The following is a 15,915-nucleotide window of genomic DNA, read 5'->3' on the forward strand; positions in this document are numbered from 1 at the left end:
CCCTGCAGGTACACCAGCTAACCCCAAAATCCTTGTTACCTTCCTCCAGGGGCTGTTGTCCACACCAGGGGGTGGGCCAGGCGGTTGGCTCCGCCCACCGAGGAGTTCACAGCCCTGGAGGCAGGAAGAACCAGGCAGTGCAGTTTAGGAAGTGAAAGTAGAAGGAAGTGAAGTGGTAGTGGAGCAAAGGAGAGGAGCTTGTAAGAGGAGTAAAGAGGTGGAAAGAAACAGTAGTAAAGCCTGAAGTTGGTCCGGGTGTGTGCCCCGGACTGTGACAGCAAGGTCAGCAGACGGCGGTGATAGTCTGCAGGGGGAGAGTGGGGAGGTGCACAGCGCTGCCCCTGCACCTCCACAGGCCCCATACCCGCCTGTCCACCATCCCAACCCCATCACTGGGCCCCGGGAGCACCACAACCCCTACCCACGGAGGGGCACATCAACAACTGGCTGCTCCATACCATCACTCCCAGGCTCCCCATACAGAGCAGCGGTGGTGTTAACAAATCACCACAACCGTGGGTGGCGTCACGGACAATAGACTATCCCAAAACACCCAATCCCCTTTTCACTCACGGGCGAGGAGCGCCGCTCGAGTCCCCGGGATCCGGCCCATCGCTCGAGCCACCGAGCAGCGGCCGCAGCAGCCGTGGTGCCAGCCGGACCAGACCAGCAGCAGGGAGAGCGCGGCGTCCCCTCCTCCGCCCGCGACAACTTGGCGTCACGAACAGGATCTTACCGCTCTGCCGTTGGGTAGAGGTGCGCCTTGTGACCGCCGGAGGTATCCGGCCGGAAAATTTCAGAAGTCGCCATCTTTGGCGCGAAAAGTTCCCGCTCGAGCGTCTTCTCGAGTAGTAGAGGCGCGAAGGCCAAAACTCCGCCCCGATAGAGGAGGGGCCGGAAAGAAGCTAAGGGGGACGCGGATGGAGAAATGGCGGCGTCCTCGAATTGGAGTGCGGGAATACCCGCCACCGGAGTACCTAAGCTTTGGGGGAAACGAGGCGGAGTAGCGTTTGAGGACTGCGGCCCGGGTGAACTCCCCGCCGGGACCGCTGCGTGGCTGGAGCGGGAGTTGGGCCGGTTCTGCGTGAAGGTGAGGGCGCAGAGCCTGCAGCAGTTGATGGACTGGAAGGCAGAGATGCGCAGGATGGTTGCCGTAGTGGGGGCCCGTGAGCAAGGGGCGGCTGCGGCCGTGCCGCGTCGCGACCAGTCCACCCAAATCCCAGAACCAGCCCTGATTGAGTGGGAGACGGACGTCAGCGCCGCGGCCGGGGGGCCGGAGAGAATGGCGTTGATGGAGGAAGAGGTCCCAAGTGTGCTGCTTCCGCCGCCGTACCTAACGGCTGTCAGTGGGTCGGGGTTGAACTGCCGATGGAAGGAGAACCCCATGTACCGTTCGGTCCCTGAGTGGGCCGACCCCCTGCGGTGGTAGCCACATCAAGGTCAGCGGAGCACCGTTGCACCGTCCCCGTTGGGACCACCAGTCTGAGGATGTTAAAGTGTGTTTGTTTGTAAAGAATGATAAGAAAATGATTATCGTGAAAGTCACCTGATTCAACCGTGATTTGGAAACCGGCCGTGCTGGCACCGTTGTCCCCGTGGGGACTGTTTAAAAAGGTTGCATGGAGAACTTTCCATGGACAAGCCCGTGAACTTGCAGGGCAACCACAGACGCTAGTGGCTTGTAAATAAAAATCTTTTGTTGCAGCTGACCGTTACCGCCTCCGGAGAGGCAGGTTGGAGGGAGGGCCCGCAGCAGAGCAGGCTGGGGCCCAGCCACCACAGGAACCGGTGGCTACCCTCTGGAGGGGAAGGACAGATCCCGCTCGGGTGACTTGGTGCAGGACTTGGGTCAAGGGGTGCTGCCTGGGTTTTAGGGGCAGCATCAGGGCCAGGTTACTTGGGTGGGAGAGAGCGGCAGCCGCAACCGTTTAAAACCGTAACGTTTAAGCAATGAACCTCCCGCTGTGGGATGATGCCATAATTTGTAAATATGTTACCGTTTTACCGTTTTTCTATTTTCAGAAAACAAAAAGGAAAATAAAACCGGTGTTGGACGGGCAGCCCGAGGACGGTCTGCGTTTTGCTAAGGGGGAATGTGACGCCCTGGGCAAGCCAGGGGTCACAGGTCACAACAACACACACACCCCACATTCCCTGCAGGTACACCAGCTAACCCCAATATTCTTGTTGCCTTCCTCCAGGGGCTGTTGTCCACACCAGGGGGTGGGCCAGGCGGTTGGCTCCGCCCACCGAGGAGTTCACAGCCCTGGAGGCAGGAAGAACCAGGCAGTGCAGTTTAGGAAGTGAAAGTAGAAGGAAGTGAAGTGGTAGTGGAGCAAAGGAGAGGAGCTTGTAAGAGGAGTAAAGAGGTGGAAAGAAACAGTAGTAAAGCCTGAAGTTGGTCCGGGTGTGTGCCCCGGACTGTGACAGCAAGGTCAGCAGACGGCGGTGATAGTCTGCAGGGGGACTGCTCGGAGGTTGCTGGAAGGACCGCGGACGGGTGGTGACCCGGCGGTCTGGAGCAGTATACGAAGAACAGTCAGCACCAGGGCAGGGGCTTTTCGGATCCCAGCAAGGCTAGGAATCGCCATAATTTGCCAAACCCGTCAGTGAAGGGGACGCCTGTCTCCTAACAACCAAGTCCCGATTGAAGGCAACAGTCCGACCATTGAGGGGAGACACCGCCACCGCCAAGGCACCAGTTTCCCAGGGCCAGCGCCTGCGGGCAAGAGAGAGGCTCCTCCGGCCCAGATTGAAGCCGGGGAGCGAGTAACCGGTGGGGACCCATCGCTACCAAATAGACATTCCATAGGTGCAGGGAAGAGACCGTCACCGATAACTGCAGGGAACCGCAGCACCGTGAACCGTCCGAGGGACCCGTCCAACCAGCCGTTTGTTTACCGAGAACTGTGTCGTGGTTACTGGCTGAGTGAGTACCTCCGTGCCGTGCGGCACAGCGCTGCCCCTGCGCCCCTGCACCTCCACAGGCCCCATACCCGCCTGTCCACCATCCCAACCCCATCACTGGGCCCCGGGAGCACCACAACCCCTACCCACGGAGGGGCACATCAACAACTGGCTGCTCCATACCATCACTCCCGGGCTCCCCATACAGAGCAGCGGTGGTGTTAACAAATCACCACAACCGTGGGTGGCGTCACGGACAATAGACTATCCCAAAACACCCAATCCCCTTTTCACTCACGGGCGAGGAGCGCCGCTCGAGTCCCCGGGATCCGGCCCATCGCTCGAGCCACCGAGCAGCGGCCGCAGCAGCCGCGGTGCCAGCCAGACCCGAGCAGCAGCAGGGAGAGCGCGGCGTCCCCTCATCCGCCCGCGACACAAGGGTTAAGAAAGATGTCTTTATTGAAACCAGCATGATTTAGCGTCTTCCTCCATAAAGCCCAACATCCAGCGGAAATCATCCTTCAGTACTACAGTATTTTTATTGGACAAGGAGCCATGCGACCATAGGGGAAACAGTCAGGGTCACTTTATTAACCCTTTCCAATACGGCAATTTTTCATTTTTGCGCTTTAATTTTTTCCTCCTTTTAAGAACCATAATATTTTCTCTAGTCCCTTCCACGACAGCATAGGAGGTTGTCTCTCCATGCCCTAATTAGGACAGGAAGCACAAGAGGTTAAAAGGACCCTCCCACCTCCCATAGCCAGTGTCTTTCCTGTCCCCATGGGGCATGGAGAGGTTTTATTTTTTCTCCTATGCTGTGGTGGCCGGCGAACTGCAGTATATGTGTATATTTGGTTTTTTTTTTCCTTTTCCCCTACCTTAGCTGGGCAGTATCGGTCGGGCCTTCGCCGCTCCTCCCATACTGTTCCCTCACTCTGTGAGGGACCGCTGCTCCAGCCTTCCGGAGCTCCTCTGGGGTGATGAGGGCTGTGTAGCTCCCCGGCCGGCGTCCTCCCTGAGCCGCCAGCCGCCTCCTGTATGCACGCTGCAGTACGAGCCGGAAGTGCTGCCGCGGGCGGGACTTCCAGTCTCGCGACCTTCCGGTATGGGCACTTCCGGTCGCGGAGGCAGCGTGACGGATACGCCGTCGCTTCCACGGCCTGTCAGGGACCTGATGCGGGAGGCGGGGAACGTTCCCTGTCACTGGGGGGGGCAGGCCCTTCTGCATAAAGGCCACCCTGAAGACTTCAGAATCATGGTAAGGACTTCTACTGTGCTCCCTGACATGTCTTCCCCTGCATCTGCATCTGCAGAGCCCAGTGTTCCCCCTGCCGCAGTAAGTAAGGAGGGGGGTGGTCCCTTATGCATGGTCTCAGGCTGGTATTTATGGCTCCTTCTGGTCTGTGTTTTCCAGGAGGACAAGCCTGCTAAGAAATCTGACAAATGTGACAAGTCAGAGAAGTCTGAGAAGTCAGAGAAGTCAGAGAAGTCTGAGAAGTCTGAGAAGTCTGAGAAGCCTGATAAGCCTGACAAGCCTGACTGCTATGAAAGGACTGAAAAGATTAAAAAGTGTCCAGTCTGTATAAAAAAGCTCCCTGCAGTCTGGGATAAGAAGCTTTGCCAACAGTGTACGGACCAGATTGTTAGGGCTGAACAACCGTCCCTGGTTGACGAGCTGCGGTCCATGATGAAACAGGAGATTCAGGCCTCACTAGCCTCCCTCCCTGCTCCTGGCCCTTCTCCCCCAAAGAAAAGGAAACTCCAGTCAGCCCCGTCTGATCATGAGGATGCTGATTCCGCCTCGGAGGGTCCCGATGAAGGTTTTTCCTCCGGGAGGTCTGACCAGTCCTTCCTTTTCCCCTCAGAAGATTTGGGGGATCTTATTGGGGCGGTTAGCAGCACTATGGGGTTAGAGGACGTACAGGTTCTTCCCTCAGTCCAGGATGAAATGTTCGCTGGCCTGAAAACCGTCAAACAATTAGGGTTTCCTGTTAATGCCAATATTATGGATATTGTCTCTAAGGAATGGGAATTTCCTGAGAAGCGTTTCCGGGGTGACCCCAGGCGCCGATTTCCCCTGGAGGCTTCTGGGTTGCATTGGGAGGTCCCCAAAGTGGATGTGCAGGTGGCCAGGGTCGCTAAACAAACGGCGCTCCCCTTTGAAGATACTTCCCAGCTTAGAGATCAGATGGATAGGAAGGTCGAGGGCCTCATGAAGCGATCCTGGGAGGCATCGTCTTCTACCATTCAGGCCAATATTGCCTCCACTTGTGTCTCCCGGTCCCTACTTAGGTGGCTCGACCAGTTGGAGGCTCATATTTCCCAGGGTACCCCTCGGGATGAGTTGCTAGAATCCCTTCCCTTACTTAGGAAAGCTACCAGTTTTATGGCGGATACCTCGCTGGAGTCGGTCCGCCTGGCTGCCAGGACCTCGGTCTTGTCTAACTCTGCCAGACGTGCCATCTGGCTTAAGGCCTGGAGTGGAGACTCCACCTCCAAAATGAGACTTTGCTCCCTTCCGTTTAAAGGGGATTTGGTGTTTGGGCCTGCCCTGGATGACATTCTGGACAAGGCGAATGATCGTAAGGCCTTGCCGGATCCTAAACCCTCCAGGAAGCGGTCCTTTCGTCCCTCGATGCCTCCGGCCTCCCAGTCCAAGGGGAAAGGGAAGTCAGGCTGGTGGAGCTACCCTAAGGGAAGAGGGAGAAACATTCTCATCCCTTCCCATCAACAAGGTCCTCAGCAGGACAAACCATGACTCGGCTCGGGTAGGGGGACGACTCTCGGCCTTTCTTCCCCAGTGGCGGTCCATCCCCACCTGCCAATGGGTCCTGAAGATCGTCTCAGAGGGTCTATTAATAGAATTCATCTCCCCCCCTCTACCGGGTCTCCGAGTCACGGCTCTGGCATCGCAGGGTTCGCAGGCCCTCCTGTACTCGAAGATTCAGGAGCTAATGCACTCGGGGGTCGTTTCCCCAGTCCCGAGTCGGGAAGGAGGGGTAGGCCACTACTTCCGTCTCTTCCTTGTCAAAAAGCCGTCTGGTGATGTCCGGATTATCATCAATCTGAAGCGTCTCAACCGGCAGGTCAGATACCGGCGTTTCAAGATGGAGTCTGTGAAATCGTCTATCCCGCTGATAGGTCTGCGCCACCATATGGCCTCAATAGACCTGAAGGACGCCTACTTCCATGTGCCCATCCATCCGTGTCACAGGCAATAACCCAAGTTTGCGGTTCTGCACGGGGAGGAGGTGCTTCATTTCCAATTCAACGTGCTTCCCTTCGGGATCTCCTCGGCTCCAAGGATCTTTTCAAAGATCATGGCAGAGGTGGTCGCCTTCATACGATTGCAAGGTGTCTGTCTGGTTCCATATTTGGACGACTTTCTTCTCGTGGCTCCCTCCGCTCAGACCCTCCGGTGCCATGTGGAGAAGTCATTAAGCATTCTTCGTTCCTTGGGCTGGATCCCCAATCTCAAGAAGCCCCAGCTGCAACCCTCCTCCACTCTGCGGTTTCTCGGGGTGCTGCTGGACTCCGACAGACAGGCATCCTTTCTCCCGAGAGACCACAGTTTGACCCTGCTAACCAAAATCTCAACGCTTCGCCGACAGGCTCGCCCGACCCTTCGAGCGGCTATGTCGGCTCTGGGTTCTATGACGTCCTGCATTCCCTCAGTCATATGGGCTCAGGCCCACTCTCGCTGTCTACAGGATCATATCCTGGCGCATTGGGACAGACTCCCTTCCTCCCTGAACAAACGGTTTCGCCTCTCAGGGACCGTCTCCTCATCCCTTCTCTGGTGGCTGCGTCCCAACAACCTGAAGGTGGGGGTTGCCTGGACTCGGACGCCCCTGGTTACACTAACAACCGATGCCAGCCTGCGGGGATGGGGTGCTATGGTGGCAAACTCCCCATTTCAGGGGGTCTGGAGTCCTTATGTCAGCTCCCAATCCTCCAACTACCGGGAACTCAGGGCGGTCAGGGAAGCTCTCCTTGCTGCTCAGGATCTCGTCCGGGACACTCACGTCCTGGTCTACTCAGACAATGTCACCACAGTGGCACATCTCCGCCATCAGGGCAGTACAAGATCGGGCGCCCTGAAGTCTGTGTCCTCCCGGATCTTCCACTGGGCAGAACGGTCCCTGCTATCCCTTTTTGCAGTCCATATAAAGGGATCCCTAAACCTTCAAGCAGATTTCCTGAGTCGTCAGGATGTTCACCCAGGGGAGTGGAGTCTGGACCAAGCGGTGTTCTGCTCTCTGGTGGCAAGGTGGGGTACTCCAGAGGTGGACCTCTTTGCTTCAGCAGGAAATCGCAAGGTCGCAACATTTTTCTCCCTGAACCCTCGGGACAATGCGTTGGGGGTGGACGCCTTCTGCCACAATTGGTCCTTTCGCCTCGCCTACGCCTTCCCACCAATTCCTCTTCTCGCACGAACCCTGAGGAAGATCAGAGACGACGGAGCCGCAACTATCCTGGTAGCTCCTCTGTGGCCTCGGCGGAGTTGGTACAGCCTGATCCTGACTCTCGGGATCGACGGACCGGTCCTCCTGGGTTCAGACCCCAGTTTACTGTCTCAGGGTCAGATATTCCATCCGGACCCCCAGAAACTCAAGTTGGCTGCTTGGCTTCTGAGGCCCGGGCACTGAAGGCCCAAGGACTTTCTGACAAGGTCGTGGCTACTCTACAGAGCAACCGTAAACCGGTGACTAATAGTATTTACAATAAAATCTGGATGAGATTTTCCTCCTGGTGTGGTTCTCGGCCTCCTGACCCGCTCCGGCCTAACATTGCGCAGATTCTCGACTTCCTCCAGAGTGGATTGGACTTAGGCCTTCGGCCCAGCACCCTGAAGGTGCAGGTCTCGGCACTCAGTGCAGTCTTTGACACGGCTCTAGCAGATCATCGCTGGATCCGCCGTTTCTTCGTGTCTGCTAGTAGGCTCTGTCCGCGGCAGAGGGTCCTGACACCTCGCTGGGATCTCAATGTGGTCCTTACCGGACTGTCTCAGTCGCCCTTTGAGCCTCTGTCCTCCTGTAGCATCCGTTCTCTCTCTCACAAGACTGCCTTTCTAGTGGCTATTACGTCCGCTTGGAGAGTCGGGGAACTTCAAGCATTGTCTATTCGGGAGCCTTACCTGACCGTCAGAGATGACAGCATTGTCTTTCAGCTGGACCCTTCCTTCCTTCCCAAAGTGGTTTCGGATTTTCACCGTTCTCAGTCCATCGTCCTGCCTTCCTTCTGTCAGCATCCTAGGACTCCGGGGGAGGAAGTGTTCCATTCTTTGGACGTTCGTCGGATGGTGTTGCGCTACCTAGATATTACTGCACCTTGGCGTATTGATCATAACCTATTTATACAGCCCTTTGGTCAAAATAAGGGCAGGAAGGTGGCTAAGAGTACCATCGCCAACTGGATTGTGCGGGCCATTAGAGACGCCTACCTCGCTCAGCATCTGTCTCCGCCTACCGGATTTACGGCGCACTCCACCAGGACTACCTCTGTCTCCTGGGCTGAACGGGCAGGGGCTTCTCCTGAGCAGATCTGCAAGGCGGCTAAGTGGTCTTCCCTCCATACTTTCACGAAGCATTATCGTTTGGATCTGGATTCCAACAGGGATTTGGCTTTTGGCAGGAAGGTCCTGCAGGCTGTGGTCCCCCCCTAGGTATCAATTCGTTGGTATTCCTCCTATGCTGTCGTGGAAAGGACTAGAGAAATAAGAATTATTCTTACCGTTAATTCGGTTTCTAGAACCTTCCACGGCAGCACGTAATTCCCTCCCTTATCCTCGAGATTCCTGGATGTGTTTGTACTTCTCATATGCTATGGGTTCCGAGTTAACGGTAAGAATAATTCTTATTTCATCAACAGACGTATGATTGCTTGTTTTTTGCTGGAGGAGTTTTACCATTTAATGTGCTATTGTTTTTTGTTTAGGTTTTTTTTTTTTTTTTAGCTCTTTGTATTTACAGTGTTCATTGTATGGTAAAAAGGACTTGTCAACATGATTCTCCAGGTCAGTACGATTGGAGCACTTCAGAATATATATATAGGAAAGAAAAGGGTCGGCACTATGAGAAGTAAAATCTTCAAATTTTATTAAGAATCCAGTAAAAGTATTCCACCGCAGAGGACAAGTAACATCTTACATGTTTCAAATGCACACTCTTAGCGCTCTTAGTCATAGGCACAGCCATACCAAATATTTGTTAAAAAAGAAAGTATGTATGTATGTATATCTATCTCTGTGTCTGTCTCTCTATCTCTGTATGTCTGTCTCTTTCCCCTGCTGTCTCTATCTGTCTCTCTCTGTCTGTCTCTTTCCCCGTCTGTCTCTATCTATCTGTCTCGATCTCTCTCTCTGTCTCTCTCTCCGTCTCCCCACCGACATCTTATTACCTCACACATAAGCTTATTATACTAACACTGTCCTTTGTTCCTATAGCAAACAATCACAGCTCCTATTAGTAACCTGTAGTTCCAGGCTCCATTCACTTTAATGGAGGCAGGTTTTTGGAAAGTAACTGTAAAGCGCGGGGTTAAATTTTCCTGACAAAACAGTCTACGACGTTCCCTGGGTTATATGAGGAGTGTGTGCAAAATTCCGTGATTGTAAATGCGACGGTGCGTATTCCTTTCGCATACATATATATACATACATACAGTTAGGTCCAGAAATATTTGGACAGTGACACAATTTTCGCGAGTTGGGCTCTGCATGCCACCACATTGGATTTGAAATTAAACCTCTACAACAGAATTCAAGTGCAGATTGTAACGTTTATTTTGAAGGTTTGAACAAAAATATCTGATAGAAATTGTAGGAATTGTACACATTTCTTTACAAACACTCCACATTTTAGGAGGTCAAAAGTAATTGGACAAATAAACCAAATCCAAACAAAATATTTTTATTTTCAATATTTTGTTGCGAATCCTTTGGAGGCAATCACTACCTTAAGTCTGGAACCCATGGACATGACCAAACACTGGGTTTCCTCCTTCTTAATGCTTTGCCAGGCCTTTACAGCCGCAGCCTTCAGGTCTTGCTTGTTTGTGGGTCTTTCCGTCTTAAGTCTGGATTTGAGCAAGTGAAATGCATGCTCAATTGGGTTAAGATCTGGTGATTGACTTGGCCATTACAGAATGTTCCACTTTTTTGCACTCATGAACTCCTGGGTAGCTTTGGCTGTATGCTTGGGGTCATTGTCCATCTGTACTATGAAGCGCCGTCCGGTCAACTTTGCGGCATTTGGCTGAATCTGGGCTGAAAGTATTTCCCTGTACACTTCAGAATTCATCCGGCTACTCTTGTCTGCTGTTATGTCATCAATAAACACAAGTGACCCAGTGCCATTGAAAGCCATGCATGCCCATGCCATCACGTTGCCTCCACCATGTTTTACAGAGGATGTGGTGTGCGTTGGATCATGTGCCGTTCCCTTTCTTCTCCAAACTTTTTTCTTCCCATCATTCTGGTACAGGTTGATCTTTGTCTCATCTGTCCATAGAATACTTTTCCAGAACTGAGCTGGCTTCATGAGGTGTTTTTCAGCAAATTTAACTCTGGCCTGTCTATCTTTGGAATTGATGAATGGTTTGCATCTAGATGTGAACCCTTTGTATTTACTTTCATGGAGTCTTCTCTTTACTGTTGACTTAGAGACAGATACACCTACTTCACTGAGAGTGTTCTGGACTTCAGTTGATGTTGTGAACGGGTTCTTCTTCACCAAAGAAAGTATGCGGCGATCATCCACCACTGTTGTCATCCGTGGACGCCCAGGCCTTTTTGAGTTTCCAAGCTCACCAGTCAATTCCTTTTTTCTCAGAATGTACCCAACTGTTGATTTTGCTACTCCAAGCATGTCTGCTATCTCTCTGATGGATTTTTTTTCTTTTTTTTCAGCCTCAGGATGTTCTGCTTCACCTCAATTGAGAGTTCCTTAGACCGCATGTTGTCTGGTCACAGCAACAGCTTCCAAATGCAAAACCACACACCTGTAATCAACCCCAGACCTTTTAACTACTTCATTGATTACAGATTAACGAGGGAGACGCCTTCAGAGTTAATTGCAGCCCTTAGAGTCACTTGTCCAATTACTTTTGGTCCCTTGAAAAAGAGGAGGCTATGCATTACAGAGATATGATTCCTAAACCCTTTCTCCGATTTGGATGTGAAAACTCTCATATTGCAGCTGGGAGTGTGCACTTTCAGCCCATATTATATATATAATTGTATTTCTGAACATGTTTTTGTAAACAGCTAAAATAACAAAACTTGTGTCACTGTCCAAATATTTCTGGACCTAACTGTACATACATACATACATACATACACTCAGCTTTATATATTAGATATATATATATATATATATATATATATATATATATATATATATGTGTGTGTATATATTTCCTAATTTCTAATGTGCTAATGTTTTTATAATATTTATTAATATACTTTTTTTTCTACTTTTCACTATATTTAATAGTTCCGTTTGGGGGCTTGTGCTATACACATCAGTGCTGTATGTAGCAGAAATCATGGTCTCCTTTTGAACGCCATCCACTGGCTGGTTTTCACAACAGTACTGTCATTACAACCTATCAGCGTCCCATGATCGCTCCCCTGCCACATGTTAAATGCCGCTGACAGAGGTTGACAGTGTTATTTAACAGTTTTAGGCCCTGTGCGCACTTGCCTGTTTTTTACGCGGATTTCCTGCGGTTTTGCTGTTTCGCTGCATGTTATGTTCATAACATCTCTGCAGTGATTCACCAGCAAAACCTATGGGGAAAAAAAATGCTGTGCGCACTATGCAAATTTTGACAGCTGCATGATTTGTCACTTCTTTTCCGAACGTCGCTGCGGCATTTCATTCCATTGACTGCAATGTAATCGTGAAATCCCGCAGGGAGTAACGCAGGCAGCAAATTCTGTGCGTTTTCCTGCATTATTCCCTGCGGTATTTCACGGTTTCGGGGCATAATGTTCATCGCTGCCTGCGGTTTGCAGGGAAGTGATGTCATTATGACAGGAAGAGGAAGCGGAGCAGAGAGTAAACACACACACACACACACGCATCGCACTCACACACATCTCACTCATACACAGACATAATGAATACACATACAAATCAAACGGACATGTAGAAAAAAAAACACGTGGGCTCCGCCGTATTTTTACCGTCTAGCCGAGGTAAGCACACAGCGGCGGCCCGGTATTCTCAGGCGCGGGGGGGCAGGGTTAATGTCCCCCCCCTCCGAGAATATCAACCCACAGCTGCCCCGGGACTGTCGCATCCATTATGCGGCAGTCCCGGAGTGTCCCCGGCTCTTCCTGTTGCCAGGATGCGGTGGCAATCCAGGGTAATATAAGGAGTTAATGGCGGCGGATCGCCGCCACTAAGTCCAGGCTTGATCATGGCAGCGTCTATGTGACAGCTGATATGATCAACCCGTAAGTAAAGTGAATAAACACAAACACCAAACAATCCTTTATTTTAAATAAAACACAAAAAAGCCCCTGTTTCTGGCTCTCCACCACAAACAGGGTACCTGGTCAGCACCAACTGTGGAGGCCGCCTCTACATCCTGCCAGAAGAGGCTGAAGGCGCGGCTCCACCAGGCCAGGTATACCCTGAAACCACCAGACCATGAAAGCCGCCTCTACATCCTGCCAGAAGTGGCTGAAGGCGCGGCCAACGAGAGAGGGTTTAGGGTGGGTTAACGGACTTGTGGGTGGAGGGTGGTGATGTATGGTACCTGGTGGTTTTAAAACGTTTTACCATGTTTTACTGTTTTATGCATTTTAAAATGTTGTCTTGCAGCCCGAGGACGTGCTGGTGATAACTAAGGGGGAATGTGGCGCCCCTGACCTGGTCAGGCACCACTGAGTACTGCACCCATGCTGGGGACAGTACAACACAGGTAATCCAGAAGGCTGACCGAGGTGTGACTACACAGGCGCATAGTGATCAGGTCTCACACATGTACCTTTGAGAGGACCCCTGGGGATCCCAGGAGGGGGCGAAGCCTCCACCTCCACCCGAGGGGTGGAGGGGGCGAAGCCTCCATCTCCACTCGAGGGGTGTGGTAGAGAGCCTGGTTGCTAGGTGGCGTAGGCAGGCACAAAAGGGAAAAGAGAAAAGAGGAGCAGTCTGAAGCAGAGTGTGGAGGAGTGAGGAGCATGGAAGTGGAGCTCAGACAGGAGCAGCAGTGCAGGTCCCACGAGTGAGCCGGTTTAGTGTGCAGCTCAGGGAAAGCAGACGTGAGGAGCAGACCCTGGAGCTGTGGCAGTCTAACAGCGTCCGCGCAGTGACTACCGACGGGGGAGAACGGTCACCTGGGAGTGCTACCCGAAATCCACACACAGCTAAAGAGAGAGCAACGGAGTGGAGAGTAAGGAGACTGTCAGGGAGAACCAGGCCCAAACGGGTAGCAGGTCCCAGTGCAGGGATAGATTCACCTTTCCTTTGCCAAACCTGCATGAGGGGGCACTTTACACCCCCAAGAGAACACTACAGAGTCCGCAGCCACGTAGCCACAGTTAGGGCCCATAGTTCACAGGAGGCAAGCAGCCGGAGTGTCCTGGTCCAGGCTACAAGCAAACGGGCCAAAAAGAAGGGGAGAGAGGCGCCAGCAACTTCCCTGGGTGACCCCCATAGGGACCTAAAAGTCGGGGTTACCCCAAAACGTAAAGGGCTAAGGAAGGCGAGTCGGTAGCCACCCTCATCAGTCAGCCTGAAGGACACCTGGTTCCAGCCTGGTTCATCCCAGCTACGCCCGGGTTACTCACCCTGCCACCTTCCGTGAGTAAAACCCCTGAAAGACATCCTGCTTGTGTTGAGTTATTCTGCGCCTTGTGGTTCCACACACCTACACAGGGTCCTGGGGCTTGCCTCACTCTCAGGAGGCTATTACAACTGACTGCACCCACCATCAGCCCCAGGCGTCCCTTAATCTGCAGTGGCGGTCCCCACTGACCGCAATTCTGAGAGTGGCGTCACGACAATCCTAGATAGAAGATTTCCTACCTGTGACAGGATCCAGCTGCGTGGAGTCCCTGAAGGTAATGCACCGACACAATACTTGCGGGGCTTCACATCTGGCGTCACGAACAGAATAAGGACTAGACCTGTTCAGACAGGTGACCATGTGCCTGGGCGGTCCGCTTGGAAAATTGGAAGCGCCGCCATATTGCCACCATGAAAAGCGCGCTGAAAAACAACAGCAGCCCGCGCTGGGAGAAGTTACCGCCCACGAAGAGGTGTGGCTACCCAGAGATCCCCTGCAGAGTCCTGACCTCGCAAGTGATGAGAGCGGAGGCGTTCAGAGACGTTGGGACAGAAAGGGAGCCAGAAGCCTGCTGCTGGGAAAGGAGTTGCAGGAAGTGAAGGAATTGGCACTTCGGCTGCAAGAAGAAGTCAGAAGTCTGCTGCTGAGAGAAGACCTGGAGAGCAGCGACGACGCGGTGAAGATGGCGTCTGAAGATAGGAGCCCAGAGCCGGGTTCCGCTGCCTGGTGGGCCCGGGAGCTTGCCCAGTTCAGCGACCGACTGGAGGCGAGGATCGTGCAGCAGATCAGAGAGGGACGCACGGAGCTTCTGGAGATGGCTGCGGCGGTTCAGGCCTACGAGGGGAGAGCCACGCGACGAGTGCCAGACCGAGTGGCGACGACTCAGACCCCGATGATGCCACCGATGGGTGAGTCCAGTGTTGCCCCTGCCAGCGCGAGTGCCCCGACCCCTGCTGCCACGCCCGCGGTCCCTGAAGAGGCACCCGGCGCGGCGACGCTGAATCAGGCCGCAGCCACGCCAGGTGCGGCCCGCCAAGCCCAGGCCGCCGCAACGATGCCCTGCCCGGCCCGCAAAGATCCGGCTGCCGCCGCGACCCTCATCCACGCCGCAGGTGTGACGCTGACCCAGGCCGCCGCCATGCTAGGCCCGGCCCGCCAAGACCCCACCGCCGCAGCGACGCTCGTCCGCGCCGCAAGTGAGGTGCTGAACCAGGCCGCAGCCACGTCAGGTGCGGCCCGCCAAGGACCAGCTGCAGCTGCGACGCCAATCCAGGCCGCAGAAGCGCCCAGCCCGGCCCGCACAGATCCCATCGCAGCTGCGACGCCAATCCAGGCCGCTGCCACGCCAGGCTCGGCCCGCCAAGACCAGGCCGCTGCCACGCCAGGCTCGGCCCGACAAGACAAGACTGTACAAGTATTTACCCCGGCCTGCAAGGCCAGAGCAGACACCGCTCCCCAGTCTAAGGAAGTCCCTGCTAGGAAGTCCCTGCTGGGGGAGGACCCCGAATACTGGAAGCTGAAGGCTGACCTAGAGGCCCAGTTCCCACAGGAGATGGTGGACCGGTATCTGCTCCCTCCGCACACCCCCAGGAAGATTCCGGCAATATCCACGCCAAAAAGTCCACTGCCCTGGCCGGCTGATGAACACCCATCCCCAGCGCTGCCACAACAGGAGTGCTCAGAAGAACTAAGGGGGAGAGGAGGACAGAAGGCTGAGGAGCTGACCCCGGAGCCATCAGCAGTGGATCCATGCCCAGAGCCAGAGATGTTGCCATATTCCCGCTGGGATGAAGAGAGCCCGACACCCTCCGCTGAGGAAGATTTGTCCAGAAACCTCACCTGGGAGCCTGCAAGCAGTGAAGTAGCAGCCCAGCAGAATCCAGCCCGCAAGACACGGCGCCGCAGCAGAACAAAGTTTTCCCCTGCACAGCAATCTCCAGATAGAAAAGATGAAGTAACCGCCAGAGACTTGGAAGAGAAACGGTCTTTAAGGAGAGCCAAATCCCAGGTCAGAGGCCCACTTTGTCGTGGAGTTGTGGAAGACTTCAGCTTGAAGAGTGGATATGGTTTCATAGTTGCACCTGGCATGAAAGAAGGTATCTTTGTGAATAGAAGGGACGTTAGAGCCCATTTGCCTAGAGGACATCCAGGAAGAAACTTACAGATGGGAGACTCAGTGGAATTCACCATGCACCAAGGAGAACG

At 53.6% G+C, this 15,915-nt stretch overlaps 1 protein-coding gene across 1 annotated transcript in view; it reads left to right on the top strand.

Moving 5' to 3' along the window:
- Window positions 1-15,915, top strand: part of LOC142258668 (peroxisomal membrane protein 11C-like) — a 144,499-nt gene that overhangs the window by 3,516 nt on the left and 125,068 nt on the right. The window lies entirely within an intron of this gene.

The sequence above is a fragment of the Anomaloglossus baeobatrachus genome, assembly GCF_048569485.1.
Source record: "Anomaloglossus baeobatrachus isolate aAnoBae1 chromosome 1 unlocalized genomic scaffold, aAnoBae1.hap1 SUPER_1_unloc_1, whole genome shotgun sequence".
Taxonomy (NCBI): Eukaryota; Metazoa; Chordata; class Amphibia; order Anura; family Aromobatidae; genus Anomaloglossus; species Anomaloglossus baeobatrachus.